The sequence below is a fragment of the Lipotes vexillifer genome, unplaced genomic scaffold (assembly GCF_000442215.2).
Source record: "Lipotes vexillifer unplaced genomic scaffold, Lipotes_vexillifer_v1.1 scaffold12, whole genome shotgun sequence".
NCBI classification, from domain to species: Eukaryota; Metazoa; Chordata; class Mammalia; order Artiodactyla; family Lipotidae; genus Lipotes; species Lipotes vexillifer.
In genome coordinates, this window is record NW_006796716.1 from 3,629,242 (window position 1) to 3,637,202 (window position 7,961).

General features: G+C 46.5%; 1 protein-coding gene across 1 annotated transcript in view; it reads right to left on the reverse strand.

Moving 5' to 3' along the window:
• The window catches only part of CUX1 (cut like homeobox 1), a 359,467-nt gene that overhangs the window by 350,684 nt on the left and 822 nt on the right, over positions 1 to 7,961 (reverse strand).

A 7,961-nucleotide genomic window follows, 5' to 3' on the forward strand; every position in this document is an offset into this window, starting at 1 on the left:
CGCTCTTCCAGCGGGGAGCCGCGGCTCTCTCACCCTGCATCACAGTGCCTGGCACACAGGGGCTCCCTTGGCGTTGGTGAAAATGAGGAAGTGCATAAACTAGGCTGCAGACTCAGATGTGCAGAGGGAGGAGTTTCCCCAGCGGAGCGGGGATCTGGGATCTTCCTAAGCAGGGGAAAAGGGTTAGGCGGGGTGGAGACAGCCGTCAGGAACTCTGCCTCCTAAGGAATGTGGCCGCCATTCTGTGCCAACGTGAGCCACTGTGGGTCTTTAAGGAGAGGACTGACATGATGAAATCAATGATTTGGAAAGATTCATCTGGCAGCCACAGACATAATGGATCGCGACCTGTTTCAGACAGACAATTTTCAAACAAGTAAAGGCTACACTCTCAGCTCTTGTAGTTAGGAAGATTTGGCTCTCACATACAAGCAGCCTTCAAAACTAACTGCGCGCGCACACGCACACACAAGATTTATTAAAGTATCAGTGTGTCTTAAAATGACAGCATAATTACATACCAACACAGAGCAACGTAAAACAATCACCACAAACCACTTCTTACTCCTCCTGACGATGACATTCAACCATAACTGGCAATATCCTTCCTCTTCCAATCCCGTATCAATGCTGACAAATTGGGGTGCCAGGGTTGAGGAACCATGGGGGGAAGAGCATGTGTCCCTCCCCCTCCCCCAACCCCCAGGGATGGTCGGCTCCAGGTGACAACCTCCTGCCTGCGTCAATGCTGCTCTCCAAGGTAAGTGCTTGCCAGGCCCTGGCCACCTCACTGGTCCTCTGCGCTTGCCCCTGAGGTCCCTGGCAGACCAGGTCACCTGGACAGGGCGCTTTGGCAGCAGCCTGGGCTTCCCGTCTGGCTCCTGGGTCCCACACATGCCTGTGGAGCCGAAGCATGACTCCGAACGTGACCTGTCTCCTACTTGGTTGAACGGTGTGACAGCACACTGTGTTATGTAAACGAGCTGAGGTACAAGTGAAATGAAGCAATTCCAGTAAACTGAGGTTTCTACACTGGTTTACATGAATGCTCTGGTTCTCACAGCTTTCTGTTTCAAAAACGTACAACTCACAACACCTCCTCCTGTGTGAACGGTGAGGGAAGGTGGAATTTTATCTGCAGGTCTACGTATTTTAGCTGTAACTTCTGCGTGGTGATGACCCAAAATCTTTTCCCCTTTAAAGGGTTTGTGTCCTATGGGCAGCTGGGCAGAGCAGAACAACGTGAAACAAAGAATTCACTGTACACAGAACTGCATGGGTTCAAGTTCTAGGGCAACTATCATGGTGAAAAGCAGAAAATAAAGGATGCGTTTCACCATTATCTGCCACACCTTTCAGAATGAAGCAAAAATGGTGACAGGAGCAACAGAATGTTCTTATTTTCAGGGTAAGGAGAAAAAAAAATCTTTTCCAAACCTAATCAAAAAATTGAATGTACAATTCCCTCCAGCAAGAATTTTATTTTTAATTTTCATTTACATAGTATCTTTCTTCCAAGAATCTCAAAATAATGGAGCTCCACAAATACTTTAAAAAAACAACAACAACAGCAACAGTTGTCACACGAAGGAGGGGACAGGCTTGGCAGCGCGGGAACTCAGAGAGGGACAAGAAGTGGCAAGCAGGGTGACAGCAGGCACTCGGGGCTTGGCAGCACCCAGGCTGAGGGCGGCTCCGAAGCGGCCCTTCCTTTGCCAGCAGCTCACAGGCCTTGCTTCTATTTGCATCTTCCAGCTCTTTAAGACAAGGATTTACCTTTGGTGTCACTTACTAGCTTTAAATCAAATTCTTTTGATCTTAACAGCAATTTCTCCTCTAAAAATCCAAGGGAAGGTGGCAATAAACCAAAGACCCTTGCAGGTCCAAAATAACAACTGAACCAAGATGCCTAAAATGAGTTCATATTCTTTTGGGCCTCAAAAGCATAAAACTGTTAGAAAATAAAATGTTAACAATTTATTAGGGGAAAAGACCCAGTGATTAAGAAAGACCATCTCTTGCTTTTTGGGGGAAATGGGAAAATTGGAAAGAAGCTTTTGAGCTGGTTGGGATTTTTGTTTTTTACAGCTGGGTGGACAGGATCTGAACGCCTTACATTTAGCAAAAAGCTGTCAACACCCAAATAAAATTTTAATGACAGTAAGAATGGCATTCTATTTCTCACAATTTCGCAATGTTCACTTAAGAAAGAGCTAATTTGTCAATTTGTTTTTCCCTTAACCAAACTCAAGACACTGCACAACTATGCATAACTTTTTAAAGAAATGTTAACTGCTTTAACTTATTTGATAAACACAGTCAAAGAGAAAGATGTCTAAGAAAACGGCCCCATGCTGGTATACTCAGGGTAATGCTAAGAAAGCACAAGCTTCAGAGAGAGCTCTGGTAATTTCTTCCGACATTAACTTCATAAATCACAGTCAAAAGCATCCAGGATTTCAACTGTCAGCTGAGTGAGTCGGCCACAAGCGAGACTGGGTAGGCCCTGCTGTGGCCTCTTGTGTTTTATAAAAGGTGTGGATCACATAGTTGGTGCTCCCAACTTCACAAGTGCCTCAAAGAAGGAAGCAGGATCTAGTCAGTTTCATGTGCACCTCCTACCTATTCTTCCAGTGGCTCTGCAGTGTTGGATAAATTCTTGGAAGGATTGAACACTCCCAACCCTGGTCCTTTCCGGTCACCTGTCCCATGGTGTTCCTGAGGATGGGGTGGGGGGAAACCTCTGCGTAGGGATCCTACCAATCATACATTTGAAGAACTTCCCAGGCTGCCCCAGGCCCAGGGCTCTAATAAACACAAAAATTCTGCTGCCTGCCCCGGGCCTCCTGCATAAGAAAAGGCCTTCAGATTCAAATGAAGAAACTGACAACATTTATTTTGCACACTAACATCATCGTATCAGAATTTAATTACAGCAAGAATTAGAATTATTTTTATTAGAGAGTTGTTTACTTTTCAAAGGAAAGGTTCTTGATGGGGTTTGCAACAAATCAGACGTCTTTCAGGAAGAGCTGTTCGCCTTCATTGTGTTTTTTAACTATGTCACATTATGTGAACAGGGTAGCACACAGACTTTTTAAGTCACAGGTGCATTATCCCAGGTGCTTAGCCCAGGTGCTTCAAAGCAGCTTTAATCCATGGTACAAATGAAGGCTATGCCACAGGTACCCCGTCAATCCCAGGTAAGTCCCTGCAGGAACACCTCCTGCCCAGCCAAAGACCCTTCTCTACCAGCGTTCTCAGAGGAGAGCTGAAAAGCAGGACTGATCACAGCTCAGCAAATCCAAGACTGTGAGAACCGACAGCTCAACACAAATCAGCACCTAAACACCAACCGAAACTTGGTTCTTAAACATAAAGCAAAACCAAGGCTATTAGCTGGCTTTGAAAAGTAGAATAGGAAAAATGACTGAGATAATTCAGAGGGCCCCACCATGAACATTTTATTGAAATATCCTCCTAACCTGGTTTTTTGTTTGGTTTGGTTTGGTTGCTATTTAAGGTTACATCTCTAAATGTACTTAGGGAAAGTAATTTCTTTCTGAATTTGAAATGTTTATCAGGGTATAAGAAAAGGTACCCAAATGCTCATGTCAACAAATGTTTATTAAATCAGAAATCACAAATTTCTCTGCCATATTATATAATACAAATATTAAATCGCTCGTCTAATTATGCCATTAAAGTTCCCCTTTCACTCCGTGATCCACACATGCACAGTTCCCTTGGGTGTCCAAGCACACACAGGTATCCCATCCCTAAAACGCCCAGCACAGCTGAACATCCAGGTAAACAGCAGTGGGGCACAGGGAGAGGTCACAGAGCCCCGTTTTAAACAGCTTCAACAAAATGAATGGCCATAAGTAAGGAGTGTCTCTGTGCTTTGCTATAATAAGATTCAAACACAGGATTCCAAGAATTCCACCTGTTTCCAATTAGATACCAGAACTGCTTGAGTGTTTAAACCACATTCACTTGCTACTTATACAAAACAATTCTTCCGGGTTTTCTGAACATTTTAAGTATGTTAAAATAAGATTAAGGGTCTGGTTTAGACAATCAGAGGCAGGGGAATTTCAGCTGAAACCAAAACTATCTCTCTGCAGCCATAATGCAGAGCTTCAGACAAAACAATAGGATGAAATACACAAATTTCTATCTTTGACAATTACTTGTAAAAATCAGAACTTTCATAGGGAAAGCTACTATATATATATAATGTATGTATAATACATTAACTTTAAATAGGTTTTAAAATAATTTCTAAAAATATATGATCCTGTATATTTAATGTTTATAGTAACTTTTAGTCAGCATTTATGTTACAGTCCATCAGATATACCTGTCTTTTAAATATGTGACACTTACACGAGGCCAAACGTGTGACCTGAAAAAAACGGAAGCACAGGTAGGAATCTGGCTTAGCTCTGCAGGATTTTTCACACGATGAATTTCTCTTTTTAAAAATGTACAACTTTTCCTCTAACAAATTTGTCCTTCCTTCCTTTCACTGAGGATGTTCCTTGTGCTTTTATAAATGAGCTGAAAGGCACATGGATTTTCTACGTGGAGCCCCGTTTTCTCTCCTAAGACACAGAATGTGAGCACAGCCTCAGGAGCAGTTTAGACTGCTGACTGCTCCAGGTAGACTCAGAGTGGAGGGTCTCAAAGCACAGCCTGGTGCTTCTGCACAGGGACACCCCCCCCTCCACACCAACCCCCCCCCACCGCCGGTCCCACATGAACCCTAGTGGGTTCGTCTGAATTGCATACAACAGGGCAGAGAACTTCCTTAACAGCCACTAAAGGTCTTGGGCTCCATCAGCTCACCAGACAGTATCTGTAATTTTAAGGTTAGCTCAGTGGATTAGGAGAGAGTCATTCCTGAGGGGACTAGCAATCTGTCCGTTTCATGTCACTAACTAGTGGCAGGAGATGGGTGAAATTGGGGAAGCAGGAGAAGAGGGCCTCTACGGACCCAACTGCCCAGGAGGTGCTGCGGAACTCAACCCCTTCACTGACTTACACCTTTAAAAAAAAAAAGGCAAAACAAAAACCAAAAAAAAAACCCTACACATAGTTTTGTATAGAAGAAAAAAAAAACTTTAATCAACTGATAATGACCCCCTTCCCACACTCAATCTCAAAGACAATGATATTGAGAACCAAGAAAACAAAAACAGCAGTTGTGTGGAACCCCTCCATTTGTTTACTCATTATTTTATAAAGGGTCCTAGATGAGATACATATTTTAATCCAAATAATATACTTCCTAGAGGGAAGAGTTCTGGAGGGCTAGTAACATACACACTTCCTTAACAGGAGAAAACAAAATAAAAGCAACCAGAAAATGGACTTGCAGCAAAAATGAAATTGTTTTCTTATTTTGAAAAAGAGGAAAATATTTAAAGGTTACTTTTGCAGAGGTTCCTTAAAGGGAAAGACTAGTCACCAGTAGGAATAATGAACACCCTAGCCAGGCACTGGCAAAAAGCTACCCTAACATACAGAGTTACATGAGCTCATTTTAGAAAGTGTCCTCTTTCCAAACGTGTATTTAAAAGGCAAATTTATACAATAGTGGTTTTCTTATTAAAAAAAAAAAATCCTGGTTTTTACAAGTCTGGGATAGGATAAAAACTTGTCCAACTAGTCTTAACAAGGCCAGATCACTGAAATTCCCATACCAACAAGACTTTGGGACTAAAAAGGAAACAAAATAGAGCTCAGTCTTCAGAAACTCTCTTCCTGGGCACTCACTGCACAGCCCAAGGCAGCTTCAAGTCAGACCGAGCAGAGGGCCCAGAGCTCAGCCCCGGCTCGCCGCATTGTTGCCAGGGGCACAACTGCCTCAACTCACCTGGACCCTCCGAGACCCAGCCTCTTTACCACAACCCTCGCTGGGCTCTGCAGGCAACCCGATCTCGGTGTAAGGGGCTCTGGAAAGATGAGAAGAGTCTGAAACTAATGAATTCTCTCTTCTCAAACTGCAGTCCCACTGGCTCACTTACTCTCTGAGAATAGAGGTGACGCTAAACTAGGTATCAATTCAAAAGGCCTCTTCAGGGCCCAGAGAAATAACTAGTTTAGCCTTCTCCTGGAACTTGGGCATTCCACAGGCAACTGAAGGTTTTCAAACAGGAGATGAAGCGGCAATAGGAAATCATCGAAGGCCAAATCCTTATCTATCACCAAAAGCCAATGGCTGCTTAGTAAAAAAAAAAAACGATGCTCAGACAAAGAATTTTGAAGATTCAAGATGAACATCTGAAAGTGCATTCACATGAACTGACAGGGAAAGTTTTCAGTAAAGTTACACAGTTAACCATGCTACCCTGAAGAGCTAGCTAATCACCAAGGTGGGGGGGGGGGGGGAACGGGGTCAAAGAGTTCATATAATAACTCCCTAGAAACCAAATCCACCTCCCAGGCAGTTTTGCCAGGATGCTTAAAGAAGAAACCGCATTGGTGTTAAGCTAGAATGTCACATTTAGGAAGACAAGAAAAAAAAAAATTAAGGTTTGTCTCCCAAAACTCCACAACGGGTTTTACAGTAAGCTCAGGAATTAAATTATGGTAAAAGGGAGCTATTTTTACTAAAACAGGGTAGACCAATTTATCAAAAATGCCATTCAGCTGTGTTCATTACATTCAGGAATCTAATTTACACAATAGACACTTTGGAGTAATCTATTTTAGTCAATAAACACGAACTCCTTTAAGTTTTAATCTTATCGGAAATACATATTTCACATAGTCTTCTTGCTAGTTAAGTGAGAAATCTGAAGAAATTTCATAACGACTATGAGTCTGCTTTACCGCTCTTACGTAGGCAAGAGCAGAAAACAAGCACACACAATTAAAGTTGTCATACTCCGTTTATATACATTTTAATCCAATCCCCTTCACTTCATACAAGCCCGCATCTGGAGTTCATTTGCTTTCCCCCTAAAAGTACTGTAGGTCACTATCACCAGTCCTTCGGGTTGGGAAAGTTCGGCCAAGTTTACCTTCAAGCACACCTTTGAGTTGGGAGCAACAGGCGTCCCCCCGGGACGCCGAGGGCACACACCCCCGCCCCGGAGCGCCAGGCCGCCCAGGGTCTCTAAGACGCAGACACCCCCCCACACACAACCCCACCGCCAGCGGTCGCGGAGTTTCTGGCCACACGCCGCTCACCTTCAACTTGGCTCCGGCTACGCACAACATCCACCTGGCAGAGTCCCGGGGCCGTCCCGGCGCCGCGAGCGCGGAGCTGGCAGGTCCCGGGCGGACCCCGAGGGCGCGCCGCTCCCCTGGGTGGGGGTTGGCAGGCAGGAACGCGCCCCCTGGGCACGCCTGCGGCTCGGGCGCCGGATGTGGAGCCCCAGCACGATGCCCCCTCGGCGCCCGGGGCTCGGCGCGTGGACCACGGCCCGGTACACCACAGTCCAGCGAGGCCCCGGGGGCTTTGGTTTCGAGAACCCGATCGGAGTAGGCATTTCGAAGCGGACCCGCCGCGCGGTCCATTGACCCCCGCGGGCCCTGCTGGGAGGACAGGGCCTCGGAGGAGAGAGTCAGAGAGAAGCGGGAGGGTGGGGGGGTATTTACTGGAGTCCGCGGGAGCCCCTGGGCGCGGGGAGAGGACCGCCCGGACAGGCGCCGGGGAGCAAGCGCCCCCGGCCCGGACAGACCGCGCAACCGGGCGCAGAACCGGGCCTGCGTTCGGGGAAAGTTGCAGCCCTCCTCCGGCGCCCGTACCCGCGCCCCCGGGACACCCGACACCTGGGCTCCGCGTGCGCGGCGCCCGCCGCCCCCAGCAAGTTTCCCCAAGCGCCCCTACCGGGGTCCCCGGCCGCGGAGGGGCCGGTCCCGCGCCGCTCCTGCAGGCACACAAAAGAGCGGGGCGGCTGCGGGGTCTGCGGGTGGCCCCCGGGCACCCGCCCGGACGTAAACAAACC